Source organism: Lygodium microphyllum, chromosome 25 (assembly GCF_053477565.2).
Source record: "Lygodium microphyllum isolate KBCC chromosome 25, Lygodium_microphyllum_v1.1.10, whole genome shotgun sequence".
Taxonomy (NCBI): Eukaryota; Viridiplantae; Streptophyta; class Polypodiopsida; order Schizaeales; family Lygodiaceae; genus Lygodium; species Lygodium microphyllum.
Genome location: NC_141159.1, coordinates 132,154,463 through 132,174,487, shown reverse-complemented (window position 1 = coordinate 132,174,487; position 20,025 = coordinate 132,154,463).

Genomic DNA, 20,025 nt, shown 5'->3' with positions numbered 1-20,025 from the left:
AGAAAGAAGAGATGGATGGTGATAATTTTGGCAATGACTAGTTTGATGATGGTGACAATGCTCAAGTGCATGGCGATTGGGAAATCTCTTTGGGTCTCTCTCTTCCTTCGATGCATTGTTGACTAGCTACTCTTCCCTTCTCCATATAAGCATGAAGAGATGATTGTTATACAAATTCTTCTTCCTTATTTTTTCATGGTACACAAATTCTTTTTTACGTAATGCTATTCTTTGAAATTCCACTAAGTCCATTTGTGTTGAGGTCTTAGCATCTCTTCTATTCTGTTTGATGAAACCCATTATGAGAGCTTATAATCTATTGCACATTTGCATGGTATTGCATTGAGACTTTATCCTCCTCAGAGGCAAGTAAAAGATTTGAGCTATTAGTAAAGAAAGAATTTCACCATTGTTGCTCCTACTAGTTTTATATAGTGATATGAGCTTACCTAATTTTATAAAAGGTCATACATGGGGTGGTATGCTATCAGATGTATAGAAATGACCTATTTGTATTTTACGTGATGTATTGTCACATGTAGTAATGCGGTGTCACATGTTTTTGCATAAACTAAAAACCCGTGGTAAAACATCTGGTAGGTAGGAATTTTTGTGTTTACTTCTTTGCGTGACTGTTTTTCTTGTTGTATTTTAGTTAGAACTTTGTGTTTGATTAGACTAGAAATTGTTTTTTTCATTTTTTTGGATTTTTTATGCATGAAAACTTGATTGTCTTGATCAAGATTGGTGTTATTTTGGATAGCTTTGAGTTGGATTTTGATTGTAGCTACTCAAAATCTGGAATGGGGTATACTCTCTTGCCAATATGTTTACATATGACATGGATTATGGATGCATGAGCACTTCACATTGCACTTGTTCGATACACTACACTTAAGGGTCATCTCCTAACTTTTTCAATTTCTTCCATGACATGGGTTGGGTTAATGCACTCTTTGCACCATCTTTGAGTACTAGCACAACATGATGTTCATTGTAGCTAGATGCACATGCACTTGAGAGAGAGCACCTTTTATTGTGCAAGCATTATTTCTTGCATGTCGTAGAGTTTGGATGTTCATCATTGAATTAGGAATCTCAAGCTTAGATGAAGAGGTGGTTGTGTAATATTTCCTGCTGAAAAATATTACGTACACACGTGAGTCTCACGCAATGACGATGTTGGCATTGAATATACAGGCGGTGCAATTGTACAATGTCCATTGGCATAAACAGACCAAAGAAAAAGTAACCGAATATCCTTGTATGAACCTCCTCTTGGGAAGAGATCATGAGGATAATATTGGAATTGTGGCAATTTTTTTAAAAATTATCCCCTCTTTCCCCCAGCCAAAGGTCGTGCTGGAGGAGAGGGAGAAAGGCGCTTATGACTAAGCATCTTGCTGGAGGACATAAGGGAGGGAATGGCCATGCAATCAGGATGCATGGAGGGGGGAGGTACTTCTCCCTACCCTATAGAAACCCCTTGTGGGGGGGGGAGTAAGAAAAAAAGGAAGCACGGGATGCTGCCAGGCCAAGGGAGTGGTGGAGAGGCTGAAGGAGAGAGTCGAGAGCTGAATTGTGACATTGACGTGTGAGAGAGAAAGTAGAACCACCAGTCTGCGCCAGCTTCCATCGAAGGAAGAGACGTGGGGAGGAGTTGTGAAGTCTGCACCGCTGAAGCAAGACGCCGCCAGCCTTCCTCTCGTCCACGTGGGTTTTTCCACGACCCCCCAGAAGTTCCCAAAAGCTTCTTGGGAAGCTTCCAAAGGCCCTTAGGAAGCCCCCCTTCTTGTGGCTTTTATAAGGCCCTTCTAAAGTGGTTTTTATATACCCCCCCGTGGGATTTAAGAACTCCTTCTCATGGGGATCCCCCAATTCTATTTTACCCTTCCCGTGGTCCATTCAAACCCCTTCCCGTGGGGTTCCACTAAAGCCCTATAATCTCACCTTGCCTTGGGGTTTAAAGCAACCCTTCCTGTGGAAATCCTCACTCTTGGGTTTCAAAACCCCTTTTTCATTTGCCCTACAAAGCCGTTTTTCAAAAACCGGAGTTTAAGCCCCTTGCATTCCACAAAATCCATTTAAAGCTCCCTTCCTTGGATTTTCATGAGCCTTCCCAATTGGTCCTTATAACCCTGGAATTTAAGCACTCTTTTCCCTCTTGCATCCCCCATAAAGCTCACAATAGCCGAGTTTTTCAGGCCCCTTTTCATAGCATCCCTACTGTTGAGATATCGAGCTCCACTCGTGATATGCCAGGGTGACCGTTGTGCATTTATGTCACCGACTTGTTAGCTGCAGATGGGGTTGGTACACCGCCCATGAATAATAGCTAGATGATAGCTATCCTTATATACTCTAGTTCGTGGCTTAGTTAGTATGCCACCTTAGTTGAGTTTGGTTTGAGACCCATATATAGGGTTCTTCTATTTCTTTGTACTAGAGTTCTTTTTGGCTTACACAACTAAGAAGAGGAAAACTGTTTTTAGCCTCCACGTGTGTGTGTATTCCCCCATTGTGCAAGAAAGAAAGCTACAAGTAAGACTCCTTCCTTCTCTCCCACAATCTTGACATGGTATCAGAGCCTTGTTCGTGGTAAGGAACTCAAGAAAGCAAACCAAGTTTGCGGTGTTCTGGTAAGAGGACCAGTGTTGCTTTCATTTTTCTGTTTGGGAGCAAGTCTCTGCAGGTAGCACAGCTGAAAAGTGCAAGAGTGCATTGTCTCAGATTGAGACGCCCTTCGCAGTGTAGCAAGAGGGCAGTATATGCTGCGGGAGTGGGCTTTAGCCCTTGGTTGCTCTGGTTTTTTTTATTTGAGGCCATTTCGAGGGCTGTTTTGGAGGCGGAAGTTTTCTGCACGCACTCAGGAAAAGGCCCAATTTTTTGCTGTGCGACCACTGTTCTACAGGTCAGTGAAAAGTTACTGTAGAAATTGCATCGTATGCCTGTGTGTAGAGACATTGAGAGTTACAGAATCATCCTTGTTGCCTGTTGATGCAAAATCATCACTAGAAAGTGACTGTGTGGTCAAATACCACTTTCGTCAGTCTTGCAGATTTGCCCTTGTGAGGCTGAAGCTGTGCTTTTTACAGTGACATAATTTTTTGCAGTATTCTGTAATGGCATCTGATTCTCTTTCACAGATTGTTTCTGAAAAGCTTGACAAGAACAACTTCCAAGCATGGAAGTTTAGAATGACAAATTTCCTTATGGGAAAAGGATATTGGAAATTCGTTGCAGGAAATGAAGAAGAACCAGATCTTCCTGATGTTCCCAATCAACAGCAAATGCAAGCATTTTAAGGATGGCATGAGAGAGCCAGGAAAGTTATGTACTGGCTGTCTACTCTGTCAAAAATGCATAGCACAAATACGCAAGCCAGGAAAATGCAGCTCAAGCAAGAGTTGCACAATGTGCAAAGAGAAAGTATGAACATCAATGACTACCACATGAAGGTAAAGAAGATTGCAGATGCATTTGCTTCCATTGGGTCGCCAGTGGAAGATGATGATTTAGTTTCTGTGGCCTTGAATGGTCTAGGAAAGGATTATGCATAATTCCAAACATCCATTTCCGTCCGTGAAAGATTTCCTGATTTTGAGGAGTTGATTGCTCTTCTAATTTCTGAGGAGCAGAGAAATGGTGGTGCATCTTCTTCAGGAGGGACTTCAAAAGAAGCTGTCTTCTACTCAAATGCTGGAAGAGGTAGAGGCAGAGGTAGAGGAGGCCGATCTGGAGGCCGTGGTAGAAATCAGAATATGCAGCAAACTCAAGAAAACCAATCCTATGGAGGAGGACATGGTAAGTCTAGAGGCAGGGGGAGCCAAAGAGGTCGTGGTGGATGGAAAAGAGGCCAAAATGCAAACAGCAATGTTGAATGCTACTATTGTGGTAAAATGGGTCATATGGCTAAAGACTGCTATAAAAAGCAGAATGTCATCATGAATGGAAAATTACAATAAGAGAATTATGCATCTTCTAGTAGACAGGGTGATGATAGAAATGAGCATTTGTTTATGGTGCAGCACATGACCAATTCTGTGACAAGTGCAGAAGAAAGCAATGATGTGTGGTATATTGACTCAGGTGCATCAAACCACATGACAGGTCATGCAGAATGGATGCAGAATGCAAGGAAAATGAAAAAACCAGGATTTGTGAAGACTGGTGATGATACTGCACATCCTATTGTACAGATTGGAAAAATTCCTTTGTCTATGCAGGATGGGAAAAAGAAATACCTGTCAGATGTATTTCATGTCCCGAATATTACCAAGAACCTGGTTTCTGTTGGTCAAATGGTTGAGCAGGGCTTGCAGGTCAGATTTAATTCTCATGGATGCTTTGTTGAGGATATGAAAAATAAAGGTCGCTTGATAGCAAAAGGAAAGAAGAAGGGCAGAATGTTTACGTTGGATGCAGACATGCCTGAATTGAGTGCAGCAATGTTTGCACATGGGACAGGTGTAGTTGCAGATATTGATATCTGGCATAAACCATTGGTCATGTTAATGTACAGCAACTTAAATCAATGCAAGCCCAAAATATTGTTGCAGGATTGCCTAAATTCAAGGTTGCAGAAATGCATAAGGTATGTGAACCCTGTCAGTTTGGAAAACAGGCAAGGAAACCATTTCCTAGACATGTTCAAGAGAGTAAGAAGCCATTGGAATTAATCCACTCTGATGTGTGGACTACTAAAGCTACATCTCTTGGAGGCTGTCATTATTTTGTCACTTTTATTGATGACTATAGTAGAAAAGTTTGGGTGTATTTTATGAAAAAGAAAAGTGAAGTTTTTCCCTCTTAAAGCTATGGTTGAAAAAGAAACAAGCCTACAAATAAGATGTTTAAGGTCAGATGGAGGGGGAGAGTACCTCTCAAATGAGTTTGCAAGGTTCTTGCAAGAGCATGGCATAAAGCAGCAATATTCATGTAGTCATACCCCACAGCAAAATGGAATTGCAGAAAGAAAAAACAGGCATATTGGAGAGGTATCTCGTGCCATGCTCAATGAAAAAGACTTGCCAGATTTTTACTGGGCTAAAGCAGTTGCTATAGCAGTGTACATAATGAACAGGACTCCCACTGCAGCAATACATGGCATGACTCCAGAGGAGAGGTATACTGGTAGGAAACCATATATTTCTCATTTGAAAATTTTTGGTTGCATTGCCTAAATTCATGTGCCAGATGAGTTGAGATCCAAGTTGGATCCAAAAGCTGAGAAGTGCATCTTTATTGGTTACTCTCTGCAGACAGAAAGGGTATAGATGCTATAACCCTTCTACTCGTAAGTTTACAGTGAGCAGAGATGTTGTTTTTTATGAGATGAGTAGCTGGTATAAACCAGTAAATGTGATTGATAATGTAGATGCACAAAATGGTAATGCTGCACAGAATTCATAGTAGCAGTCACAAGATATTAGTGGACTTGGAGTGTTCTCTAGCAGTGGTTCACATTCTTCGCCATGGACAGGCAGATTGAGATCAGGAGAATCTTCTCAAAGCAATGCAGATAGTGGTATGCAGGTATCACAAAAAGGAAAAGAGAAGGTAGATCAGCCCATGTTTGATGTGAATGCAGGTTACTCTTATGTGGATGGTGAGTCCAGTGGCTCAGAACAAAGCATTGATGATGAGTTGGGTATTCCTTCTATTGTTACACCTGGAGTAAGGAAGACCAGGGATGTTTTGAGAGCACCTGGGAGTGAACCTACTTTGCGTAGGTCTACTAGAGCTAGGTATCCTGTGGATAGGCTGAAATATGATGGATTTACAGCCATTCACTATGCATATATGGTCAAAGTGATACAGGAACCAGAACCCACTTCTTTTGAGCAAACCATGGGAAAAGAAAAATGGAAGAAAGCCATGGATGACGAAATGGATGCCTTGGAAGCAAATGCTACATGGGAATTGGTACCTTTGCCTAAAGATAAGAATGCAATTGGTTGTAAGTGGGTTTATAAGGTGAAACACAATGCAAATGGTTCTGTGAATAGATACAAGGCAAGATTAGTAGTCAAGGGGTATGCACAAACATATGGCATTGATTATGAAGAAACATTCGGTCTGATTGAAAGGATGGCAACCGTAAGAGTAGTCATTGCTATGGTTGCATCAAAGGGATGGTCTTTACATCAGATGGATGTAAAGAATGCCTTCTTGCATGGTGATTTGCAAGAAGAGATCTATATGGAGCAGCCACCAGGTTATGTGTATGCTATTCATCCTGAGTTTGTTTGCAGGTTGAAGAAAGCCTTGTATGGCTTGAAGCAAGCACCTAGAGCATGGTCTAACAAGATAGGACAGTATCTCGTCACTATTGGCTTTCAGATTTCCAAGATAGATTTCTCACTTTGTGTGAGAAAAACAGAGAAAGGTATTATGCTGCTTGTCATTTATGTTGATGATTTGATTATCACAGGTGATAGTGATGAAGATATCCTTCATGTGAAAATGCTATTGAAGCAGAAGTTTGAGATGAAGGATGTGGGAGAGCTGTGTTATTTCTTGGGCATTGAGGTGATTAGATCACCAAGTGGGATACGGCTCTTGCAGAGGTAGTATGGATTAGACATGCTGTCCAAATATGGGATGACAGGCTGTAAGCCTATTTCAGTTCCTTTGGAGCAGAAAGTGAGGCTGAGCGCAGATGCAGGTGAGCTTCTGGAAGACCCTACTATGTACAAATGCATAGTAGGAAGTTTGATCTATATGACTATTACCAGGCCAGATTTGAGCTATGCTGTTGGATTGGTAAGTCAGTTTATGCAGGCTCCAATTTTAATGCCGCATTTGGATGTAGCTAGACACACACTCAGGTATGTGAAGTCCACATTGTAGTATGGACTATTTTATGAGACTCGGGTTCAGATACAGTTGCATGGATACATTGATGCTGATTGGGATGGTAGTATTTCTGATAGACGATCTACCAGTGGATATGTGTTCTCTTTTGGGAGTGCTGCAGTCACTTGGAGAAGCAAGAAACAACCTACAGTTGCCTTGTCGAGCACAGAGGCTGAGTACAGGGGCGCAGCAATGGCTGCATGTGAGGTAGCTTGGTTGCATAAGCTACTTTATGATATGCATCAGTCTACAGATGGGCCAGTTGTCATTTATTGTGACAACATGAGTAGTATACACTTGACAAATAACCCAGTCTATCATGCTAGAATAAAGCACATTGAGGTGCATTATCACTATGTGTGGGAGAGGGTTTTACTAGGTCTTATTGATCTAGTTTATGTGAGCACAGAGGATCAGGTAGCTGACATATTTACGAAGGCATTGGGCGCAGAGAAGCTACGCAAGTTTAGAGACCGGCTTCGTGTGCAGGAATTGGGATTGAGCTCGAGGGGGAGTGTTGAGATATCGAGCTCCACTCGTGATATGCCAGGGTGACCGTTGTGCATTTATGTCACCGACTTGTTAGCTGCAGATGCGGTTGGTACACCGCCCATGAATAATAATTAGATGACAACTATCCTTATCTACTCTAGTTCGTGGCTCAGTTAGTATGCCACCTTAGTTGAGTTTGGTTTGAGACCCATATATAGGGTCCTTCTATTTCTTTGTACTAGAGTTCTTTTTGGCTTACACAACTAAGAAGAGGAAAACTGTTTTGAGCCTCCACCTGTGTGTGTATTCCCCCATTGTGCAAGAAAGAAAGCTACAAGTGAGACTCCTTCCTTTTCTCCCACAATCTTGACACCTATAAAGTTTTTAAACCCCGTTTTCTTTCAAAGCCTTCCATTACAAGCCTTTTAAATCCATTGTATCCCTTTTCATGAAGGCCCTATTATATCCGAAATTTCCAATTCCCTTTTTCCTTACATTTCCCAAAGTCATTTTTTATGAATGTAAAGTCCTAATCCTGAAATCGCTACTTCAAGGAGGAAGCCCATAAAGCCTTCTAAAGCCTGATTCCGAAAGACGGTGCAATCGGTCAAGGAAGCCGAATCACAAAGAGAGTTTTGCATGCAAAGGAGATGGGCCAAGAACATAAGTCTGCGGCCAAGGCAAAAAGGTCGAAGTCTTGATGGCTCCTAAGAAGGCACAAGGCACAAGCGCAGGAGAATCATCTCCTAACATCCATGTGGACATTTCATCACAAGTCCAGGTTTTCTTCCTAATTTTGATTCATATCGTAATATAACAATTGTGTATGGATCATTTATGGAATTAGGATGCGCTTTTTTAATTGAAATACTTTGGCTAAATTAAAGGAAATAGCTTACGATCAAAGAATTGGTCATTTGTATTTTTCAAATAAACGAATGAAAAAAGAGCATAAGATCTCTATGCATTCCTAGCAAGTGGTTTTTTATGCATTACAAAGTAACAAATTTAGATCAACTAAAGATCATCTTTATAAAGTCAAAATTATTATTGTACACTTCGATTATGCATGGAAAGAATAAATCGCATGTCACATTATTAGGTACCTTTCCTTCGAAATGATTCATTAAAAGAAGATTGCTAATAATCCGTAGGAATTTCAAGGCATGAAAATGGTTCTTGAGCTGCATGAAGTAGATTAATCTCTAGGAAATTGACATAAATCTCAATCAATTACGTAAGTAGTTATGAAAGGTTGTGTAAAATCAGCATGCGAATAATTCATTCAGAAATGAAACTAGGAAAAGGCTGCATGGTTCATTTTAGACATAAAACGCTAAAGCGTAGTAGCATGAATCTTGATTACATGTTATAGAAGGATCAATAGGAATTATGCCATAAATTAACATACACTTTGATCCTAACCATGAATGTTAGGGATTGTAAATCTAAACATACATAGGCAATAAATTGTGTGCTTACGAGAATGGTATCATAATGCAACTAGTTTTTCCCCTATTTGATCAAGACAATATCTTCATGAATAGACAAGTAAATTGGTTTACCCTAAACACCTAAAACTACGACGGAATCGCTTAGGAAGGGTTAAATCGATGCAACATATCCCAAAGTGCTAACTAGGGTTTAGCACGTTAAGGACGTGACCTAGTCATACTTATTGCCAAGACGAAATTGTCGTATCCCTAAAGACCTCTCCACATTCACAGAATGTAGGGACAATAGGACATACTTGCAAGAAATGATCTAGGGTTTCTACCCTAGGATCGCTCGCTAAAAAGAGGAAACTCGATTTGAATTTAGAACCCTAGGATCAACAATGTCGGCCTAGTGCAACCAGGAACGGATTGTCATGAAGACACCCTAACCTTGCTTCCTATCTAATCATGATTCCGTGATTAGAAGATGCCATTTGATGGGCAAAATAGTCCCATGGATTAGATGCGACACTGGTGCAACATGTTGCAAAGTCGCATGATCTTGTGATTTGATCACAAGGGAATAGCCAAATCCTCAGAATGAGATTGGCAAATTCTTGCGCAAGTTTATCTTGCAAGAGGACAAGTAGTCATCCTAACATAGCACATTTCTTGGGAAAAGAACCGAGATAGGGGATTAGATAATTTCTTGGAAGCAAACGACCAATCAATAAATTGGAATAACATATTTATTGCTAACAAAGATTAAGGTATTGGTAAAGTTGGGTTAATAGGGTACGACCCTAACCCAAGGACATAAGGGTTAACAAACAAACCCTTGGGAATCTTTCGAAGTCCCAATTGATCCCAGATTGAGTGTTAGATGCATTTGGAAAGAAGGATTCACTCCTTAGCAGTTGGCCAAAATGACAACCACTGGAAATGATTGTGCTTGTAACAATTTAGAGAGCACTGTTTTGCTTTGTTTGCTCAAAGAATTAAATGATGAAAAGATATCTAATGCTTCAGGTTGAAGGCCTGAAGGGAGAGGCAGCCTTAGTTACCCCCGACTGTCTGCCTAACCCTAACCAAGGGGGTTGTTAACGGCGCTGGGAAGGTGGACCGAACCTGCCGCGTAAAGTCTCTCCGTTGAGCGCTACTTGGGGCAGGAGGACGCTTGGGTGCCAGGGGGGCTCTAGCCATAAATCCCTCACCTTCCAGGCCCTGCACAAAGAGGCCAACGTGACTCGAGATTGGATCTCGAGGTCCACATACTAGTCTACGGGAAGAATCTTGGATTAGTAATCCCTGTGGATTGCTAGATAGCCTTCGGATGGATTATAGATAAGCCTGCGGGCTGGACTTTATAAATGTATTTCAAAGATAAATATGATAACCTGTTGAAAAGAAACTTGTTTGACATTGCTTTTCTATGTCAACTGCTATGATTACGTGAAGGAACTGGTGCCTAACGGGCTAATTAAGGAAGCTGCTTGATGCATGTCCAACTAAATGTGGTAGGTAATTAGATAACTAAAACAACTTGAGGAAAGTGCGGTGGATGTGGCCATGGGTCCGTCGTACAGATGGGTGGTCCCGGTTGGCCGAGAGCTTTTCTCAATCATGATGGACAACAAGAAGATCGTTTCAAAGGACACGAATAGCAAGGGCGCTGACCTAGATTCTAAGTTATAATAATCCCGATTTACACTGTTTTAGGGGAATGGAATGGGACTATGCATTATGGCAGAGAGGTCGAGCCTTGCATCCCTCTCGTTTCCCATTCTCCTTAAACCAAGTGCAGCATGAATCCGCTTCGGCCCTGGCGTTTCTGTGTAAAGTAGTTCGCTTGGGTTCGACGCTAGTTGCCATTTAGGAAATGACCATTAGGAAAAACCATGATTCAGGTTGGTCCTAAGTGGGAACGACCAGAATACTTCTGCTACGTGACAAACGCAGAAAGTTCTAGATCGCAAACCCCATGACATTCCATGAGAGTGCCGGGCGAAGCTTTCTAGACCTCCTTTCCGATGGACTACTAAGACGTGTCCTAAAGGGAACAGGTGGACATGTTACAGGTTGGGCGAGTTTAATGGTTGTGAATGATTCCTTCAGTTGTTGTAAGATGGGTTTTCTACTTGGTCAATATCATGAGGACCACTATTGTCCTTAGTGATTGAAAGATTTGCATGGCTGGAGCACAGTGTAACAAATTTTCCTTCCACTAAGTGATGAGAGGTAAGGTTAAGGAGCTAATGAATCAACGAACTATGTCTGCATTCATGATGCACGGGCACTTGTAGATAGACTAGGCACTAATACTTCACTTCATTTATCATCTTGCATATTGCACTTATTGTGTGTTTGGATGGCATGGATTTCAACTTTGCACTTTTTTTCAAAACATGTGTGATTGAGCATAGCATTCATATTTAGAAGCATGTTGTTTGATAGGACACTTTGCATTGAATCAATAACAAGTACTTCACAGAAACAATATTTTGGAAGATACAAGCTTGAAAGATATTTGATAGATTTGAAAACGTCTAATGGCAACTATGAAAGTATAGGATTTCTTGGAGTCGTGGTGGTGGATAAAATTCATTGGGGTACTTGTTTGCATATGACATATGATTTTTGACACTGAGAAGTGCTTAAAAATAGCAAAAAATTCCAAATTTCAGGGGAAAAATAGACTTCTTCGAAGGCGGCAACTGCAATTGGTTCGATTTTAAGTGACAATTCCCAAAAGTGTCAAGGAGAGGAAGTGGGAGAGAGAAACAGGAGAGAGAAGACTGCAGAGAAGAAGAAGAAGAAGAACAGAAGAGAGAGAAAGATAGTTACGAGGAGAGAGAAAGACTAGAAATAGACAGAGAAAGACTAGAAAAGAGGGAAAGAAGACATGGAAGCTTGGAGAGCAAGGTGAAGGAGAAAGAAGACTTGTATATTTATCAGATAATGAAATATTAAGTCTCTCTCACCTTATATACCAGCCAGTGTAGCTATTATTTCCCCGTTATTAAATCCCCCTCTCTTACATTCCATCCCCACCCGAAGGTTTTTGCCCTTAAAAACAATTTGGGAATGTGTGATAACTGGGAGGGGCCGATCAGAGTACTACTCTGTGGAATTATTACAAGGGTATACTGATGAATGAAGAGGTATTATTGTGTATGATGGGCTGTGGGGTATGTATGATGCATGGGCCTTATTGGGGGGTTATAAACATGAGTTTTTGACCCAAATATCTGGAGTAAATGCAAACTGCAGACAGCGGACAGCATGTTGTTTACTATAGGACCTTGCTGTAGTAAATCTGTCATAACTTTTTGTGGGAGACTCCAAACGGGGTGTGATATACATCAAAACAGAGCTCTCAAGAAGTACTTTCAGCCCATGTATGGTATGCCTTACTGTCAGTAGTGCAAAAAAAAAAAACTGCTTTAAAACAGAGTGTTGTCTACAGTCTGTCTAGGGAAAACTAGGGCCATAGTTAGCTAGATTTCAACCAAACCTACTTCTAAAAGGTATAGGAACTCTTCCAAAACTGAAACTCTCCTCCAAGAAGCTTCCTCAAGTGGTAAACCTTGCCACTTAATCAAGTATTCCATGATCGAGCGAGAGCAAAACCTCTTTTCCCTTTGTCCTATGAATTTTTCGGGTATGTATTGAATGATGCCTTCTTCATCTATTGGTGGGAGTTCCTTAACATAGTCCACGGCTCAGCCAATGAAGGGCTTCAACTGACTCACATGGAAGACATTATGGATCTTGGTAGATGGGGGTAATGCCAATCGATATGCCAAGTCTCCCACTCTCTTGTGTGTGCCAACTTATTGCTAGACCCATGTTTAAGGGAGGCATATCATGACTTAGGCACTTTCGAGAGCACTAAATCCCCATCTTGGAACTCCACATCCCACCTTTTGTCATCAGCATAAAGCTTCATTTGATCTTGGGCTCTCTTCAAGTTAGCTTTACACTGCTGAAGTAAGGCTTGCATTCTCTCCAATTCTTCCTTGCTTTGTGCATTTATTTTATCATTGAAGATCACCATAGGAAGGGGCACCTTGTAGCCATACAAGGCCTCAAAAGGTGAAACTCCAATGCTAGCATGTGTGGAGTTATTATAGGCAAACTCAACCAAGTGCAACCATGAGTCCCAAGCATGCTGCACATCATGACAAAAATGCCTCAAGTAAGTTTCCAGCGATTTGTTGACCCTTTCTGTTTGACCATCTGTCTGTGGATGGTAAGCAGTGGAAGGTGCTAACTGAGTGCCCTAGAGCTGAAAACTGCCCGCCAGAAGTTACTCATAACTTAGCATCTCAGTCATGCACAATGACCTGTGGTAAGCCATGCAATTTGAAAACATATTCCATGAATTGGCTGGCTACTTGAGAAGCATTATACTGAGTCTTCGTGGGAATGAAATGGGCTGCCTTTGTGAGTCTGTCCACAACCACATAGATGTTGTCCCAACCTTTCTTGGTCAACGCTAGGCCAGTGATGAAGTCCATAGTGATGTGTGTCCACTTGCCTTCAGGCATAGACAATGGCTGAAGTAGACCAGCTGGTTTTAAGGTGCTGCCCTTGTTTTGCTAACAAGGCATGCAGCCGAGGACAAAGTCTTTCATATCTTTCCAAAGGCCCTTCTAGTAAAAGCTTTTAGCAATTTTTTCATAGGTCTTAAAGACTCCCAAATGACTAGCTATGAGGGCTGAATGCATCTCCTGCATGATTTCTAGCTTGAATGGGGAGGTATGAGGGATGGCAATTCGGGCATGATACCATAAATGCCCATTTTTCAGCTGATAGAAGAGTTTTCCACAAATTGTTCCTACTGTAATTTCTGAAATGCATTGCTAAAATTAGCATCTAGTAGGTAAGCCTCCTCAAGCTCATGTATCCAATCACTGTGTAATTCCATGATAGCAGAGACTTTACATGTCCACATTCTAGACAGGGAATCAGCCACTACATTTTCCTTCCCACGAGTGTGGGTGATGTCAAAGTCATAGTTTTGTAAGGTGCCTACCCATTTCCTTTGCTTTGGAGTCATATTCGACTGAGATAAGAAGTACTTGAGTACTCTATGGTCGCTTTTCACTCTAAATTGGCTGCATACAAATAGTGATGCCATTTCTTGATGGCATGAAGGATGGCCAGCATTTCCTGATCATAGACATTCATAACCCTCTCATTTTTAGCCAGCTTTCGGCTCTCAAACGCTATGACCCCACGTTCTTGAAACAAAACTGCATCAATTCCTCTCCCATTGGCATCGCACTGAATGGTGAATTCCCTAGAAAAATCAGGGCATACCAAGATAGGGGCTGCACTAAGCAAATCTTTCAGCTAATTAGAGCTTATATTTGCCAATGCATCCCAGAAAAATGCTTCTTTCTTTAGCCTATCAGTGAAGAGATGCTACAATAGTGGCTACAATAGTGGCATAGTGCCAAATGAATCTCCGGTAAAATGAGGAGAGACCCAAGAATCCTCTCCAGGAGGTGGTATTTGCAGGTGTGGGCCAATCTCTGACACACTGCACTTTCTTTGGGTCGGCTCTAATGCCTACTTCACTGACAATGTGTCCCAAGTACTCAACCTCAATCTGCATGAATGAACACTTTGTCTCCTTAGCAAAGAGTCTATGATGTCTAAGTATATCAAATATGTGCCTCATGTGCATAAGGTGAGCTTCCTTTGAGCGGCTATAAATGAGGACGTCATCAAAAAATACCAATACAAATTTGAATAAGTAAGGCTGAAGTATTTTGTTCATGAGGCTTTGAAACGTGGCTGGTGCGTTAGTCACAACAAAGGGCATGACTAAGAAGTGGTAGATCCCACGATCGGTCCTAAATGCAATCTTCATCTCATCCCCTTCACGCATGCTTTCTTGCTTGCACAATGGGGGAAGACACACAAGGGTGGAGGCTGAAAACAGTTTTCCTCTTCTTAGTTGTGTAAGCCAAAAGAACTCAAATACAAAGAAATAGAAGAACCCTATATATGGGTCTCAAACCAAACTCAACTAACTAAGGTGGCATACTAACTGAGCCACGAACTAGAGTAGATAAGGATAGCTATCATGTAGCTATTATTCATGGGCGGTGTACCAACCGCATCTGCAACTGACACGTCGGTGACATAAATACACAACGGTCACCCTGGCGTATCACGAGTGGAGCTCGATATCTCAACACTCCCCCTCGAGCTCAATCCCAATTCCTGCACACCAAGCAGGTCTCTGAATTATCCTACATTTTTCGGGATTGATCTGTGTTTTCCTTGTTTAATTGCAGCACAAAAATCTGGGAGCATTTCTTGAACTCTTTCCTGAGCTGCTTGGCTGTAATAAGCTGAAACTCATTGCCATTTTTAATTCCCTGCAGGTGAACAAGCTGTCTAGCCCTGAAAAACTGCATCTACAACAATGAAAAATCCATGGAAATGGTGCCCAAATTTTTCAGCCAATCGTAGCCCAACACAATGTCTATTGGTCCCATATTGAGTGCAATCAAATCCACTTTCTACTCATAATTTTCAGCAAGCTTAATAGGTGCAACTGCACATACATGAGTACTAATTTCCTCACTCCCATTGGCCACTTGCACCCTCATTGGTTGCTATAAATCAGAGACAAAACATTTTAGCCTATCCATGACTGCTCTATTTATGAAACTGTGTATGCTACCACTATCTACCAAGACAAATACATCTTTCCCATGAATCTTGCCTTGAAGACGAAGAGTGTTGGGGCTCTTAGATCCTGTCCAAGCATCCAGGGAGACAGTACAAATAGTGGCAGCAGCATGTGAATCATTCTTATCACCCATATTCACATCCACATGACCGCCGGGGTCAAATGGGAAGGTGTCAGCCGGGTCAAAGAATTCTTCTTGCCCACATTCCTCTTCAACATCAAAGTTGGTGTCATCCCTCATGGTGCATGCATCCATTATTTGTTTCTGAACATCTTCATTTGCTTTGTTTTTCCCCCTGTTACCCGCCATGTCTATGTGTAGTCCCGTGAGACCACCTGTCACTGTTTTGGCCATAACCAGAGCTAGACAACTATGATTAACTTATTTTTTTGTTCAAAATGGAGGCAGTAATGCCCTCTTTGAGATGATATGCACGCATTCCCATGTTTTATGTAGAATTTTTTGTAATCAGAATTGTGGGACTGTTCTGTGCAGTCCATCACCCTGTCCACACCTAGGAAAGGCCTGTTGTGGGCTATAAGTACTTTGTATGCTCCAAGTGGGTATCCAAAACTAAATGAAGTTCTTGGCAAGGCCTAAAGGTACTCTCCAAGGTCAGCACCTCAATTCTTGGGAGTGGCAACACCTCTACAAATGCAAGCCATTTCTCCAGCACTCTGAAACAGTCACAAGAGGGCTGAAATTGGGTTCTCCTTCTATTGCACTGTGGGATTCACTGTTTGCTTGGCATCATGCATCACTTGAGCACCCTTTATCATGTTTGGCATCACTTGAGCATTACTGAGCATGGGAATAAGCATTTCCATGATCGTGTCAACAAGGTAGGCTCTCATACATGCATAATCACTACCATTAGTGCATACATGACTGCATAGGTGTATCCAATGATACATACATCCAACTTCAACCCAAGTAAGGCAATGCATTCCCATACATGGCTGCATGCATATCTAAGGGTACATTTGCTGATGTACATCCGTACATCCCATGCACACAAGAGTGTGTCATGTCATAGTCATCAAAATTCCATTATGCCAAGTCCATTTCTCAATTTTCCCAAGAAGTACCTGCACCTACAAATGAGTTTTGGGCTCTAGATCACTGGGACGTGGGCAAAGTTCCCCTCAGGCAGGGTTGTGCACCCCTTCAAGGTCTTTGATGGCAAGGGGTGGTCACCCCTCTTTTGTCTTGCCACCTCGCCTGGCATCCGGCTTTTCCTCACCAGAAATATACATGGCAGACATTTATTAATTAAACACCCAGCATGAGATGCATTTTAGGAATTGAAATTTTGGGCTTTTCATGAAGTGCATGGAATTGGAATGGGAATAGGGATAGAGAGCTTACCGACAGTGACTCACTGCCAACTCACCCTTATACAATGGATTTCTTAATTAACTCTTAGCTCAGCCAATTCACAAGAAGCCAAACAGGTTATGGGTAAGCAAAAATATAATCTCAATGAAGCTTCAGCATGAGTAAAATCCATTCCAATGACAAAAGATCAAAGGGAAATGACTGAGATTAATATTCAGCATGCATACAATGTCTGGGACTTACCTACTTGGACTCATACATTCTCTCAAACAAGTGGATAGGATTCAACAAGAGGCTTAAATGGAGAGAATGAGAGCCAAGAATCGGTTACCTTGAGTGGTTTGAAGAAGAAGGTAGCCACTAATGCCACTTTAGTCCTTCATGAGAGCTCCCATTTTATCCCGCATGCTCCATAGCTCCAAAATGGTTGTGCTCCGTCAAGAAGGGATGAAGTCAAGCTTGGGGAAGAAGGATTCTTCCATGGGAAAAGGGTATTGCTTGCATAGACTGATCAAGGGGATGATTCCTTCCAAATGAGCACTCCATAATGCCTTCTTGCTTCCAAGAAGCCTTCAAATCTTGAGAATGAGCTCCAATGTGGCTATAGCTTGGGGGTAGGATGGCTCAGGACCTTCCCATGAAGAGCTCTTGCTGAAATTGAAGTACTTCCATAGCCATGGCTGCCCATAAGTGCATGTCTTCAAATCTTACTTCTAATCTTCTTCCTGTGCTTCTTGATGGGGGTGGCTGAAATTTTGAGCTAGGCTTGAAGAGGGACTCACGGGACCAAGAAAAGACCAAAATCTTCAAGACTTTTGAGCTTGATGCCAAGCTTCCATGGCTGCCATGGACTGCACAAGATCAAGGTTTCTTGAAGTGGGAAGAGGAGTCCAAGAAGCTGAGAAGGAAGCCTTCAATGTTGACCAAGGGACTTGCCAAGAGTTAGGAGTGAGATCCAGGGAGGAGAGGAGAGCTAGGGTGATGTCCAGCAGGCCAAGAAGAAGCCTGTTTTTTGTGCCACAAATTACAGGGCTACTCTTGGAGGGTTGGGGATGATCACCCAGCTTAGCCCTACTTGATCTGTGGCTCCTGAGCTTCAGAGATGGAAGGGGAAGGCTGATGCTTCATGGAAGAAGGAGGAGAGCAAGATTTAGGGCTGGTTTCCTCCATGGGAGCTTGTAGGAAGCTTGTGGAAGTATGAGAGAGAAGACCCTCCCTGAAAGGAACCCCAACTAGACTTTCTTCTAACTCCTGTGACCATGGTTACTAAGAGTTTACCTTCAAAATGGGCCAAAAATGACCCATGAGCTGCCAAAGTTGGTCTTCTCCCCTCCAAACTTAGTCCAAGCCACCATTAATGCTCTTGCATGCAGTCCTTGTGGTCCAGAAATCTTTGGAAACTCCCCTACTGCTCCCTGTATTGTGTACCTATGACTTAAAATTTCACGTGACTAGAAAATTATAACTAGGTAAAATGAGAGACTAACTGGGACCAAGAACCTAGGCTTTGATACCAATTGTCAAGGAGAGAAACTGGGAGAGAGAAAGAGGAGAGAGAAGACTGCAGAGAAGAAGAAGAAGAACAGAAGAGAAATAAAGATAGTTAGGAGGAGAGAGAAAGACTAGAAATAGAGAGAGAAAGACTAGAAAAGAGGGAAAGAAGACATGGAAGCTTGGAGAGCAAGGTGAAGGAGAAAAAGACTTGTATATTTATCAGATAATGAAAAATTAAGTCTCTCTTACCTTATATACCAACCAGTGTAGCTAGTATTTCCCCGTTATTAAATCCCCCTCTCTTACAAAAAGTTCTTTAAAGACCCACTAAGCCGGCAGTCGGGGAATTTTCATAAATTTTCAGCGTGTCATATGGGACTTCTGGAGATGCCCTACAGTGGGGGACTTCAAGAGATGGACGCCATGAATTTTTGGAGGTTGATTTGGATGCTGGGCATGGGAGATAGGCTAGATGGGAGGCCAAGGGCCAAAATGGCCAAGTGGAAATGGACTTTAGAAAGTCCAAAGGGTGTGCCTTTTGGGAGTTCCCTTTAAGGGCCCCTAACTTCTAAGAATCAAGAGCCATAGCTCTAAAATTATATGAATTTTTTATTGGAAAATAGAGGAAAATAGAGAAAAATGGAAGAAAATAAGAGAAAAATAAAAATACACCTTAGAAAAATAGAGAAAAATATAATATGTGGTTGTGAACGTATGATAGTGGCAAAGCATGAGGTTTGGCATCAGTTTGCCCTATTTTTTCGTCATAATGTGTGATTTATTGCTCTTTATATATTAAACCATGACAAAACAACCTCTATACACCTATGCAACAAAGCAAAACTTAAACAGTGAGGGGGAGTAGGATTTTGTGCAACATGGTATCTCCTAGATCTCGCTGACAAAGAGAGGAGTCTTGTGCAAATGTGTTTATATGTAAAACTAGCACATCTAGGGGCCAATCCCCAAGATGTAGGAGAACTACAATGGGGCCATGGAAAATAGCCAGTGGGGTGTCTCCTGTGTTTGTGTGGATACGTGGCACTTATTGCCAATATGTGTGGGATGCCCCCTTTGAGGGGTTTTGGGGAAGGTGCTGTTGGATTTTTATCTAGCTACAAACACAATATTAGATGTATCGAGTGAGCATTTAGTTATTACAGATGCTTCTAGCCCGCGAGGCCGTGTGGTGGTGCTGGCCCATTTTTAGTCCCATCAGTGGTGCATCTACCGGGAGCCACCTCAAAATGGTGGTTTCTGAATCTAGGGTCTCTTGGGACCTACTGGTTAGTTGATGTCCTTTTTGAAGAGATCCGTTTAGTCGAACTCTAGAAAAATGAGAGAACCGAGAGGGCTAGACAGAGGGATGAAATCGATAGGCGTTATTCTCCTAAAAGGAGTAGTCCTAAACCTATTCTAGGGCGGGGTCTTAGTAACCTTAGCCTGAATCAAATTCCATCAGGAGGTGGAAGTTCTAGTACTTTCCCCCTCCTAATTAATCTACCTACTTCAAGTGGTGTGAGCCAACCCTAACAAAAGAGAGAATGTGGTGCCGAATGTGCCTTTCTTGCCAGCTCCGCCTAGTGTGACTATGCCTATGGCCAGTCAGATGCCTCCAAATGTGGGAGGCCAAGCAGTGAACCCTAACATCATTCCTATGGGTCAGCAACCAATGTAGCCAATGACTAATCAAA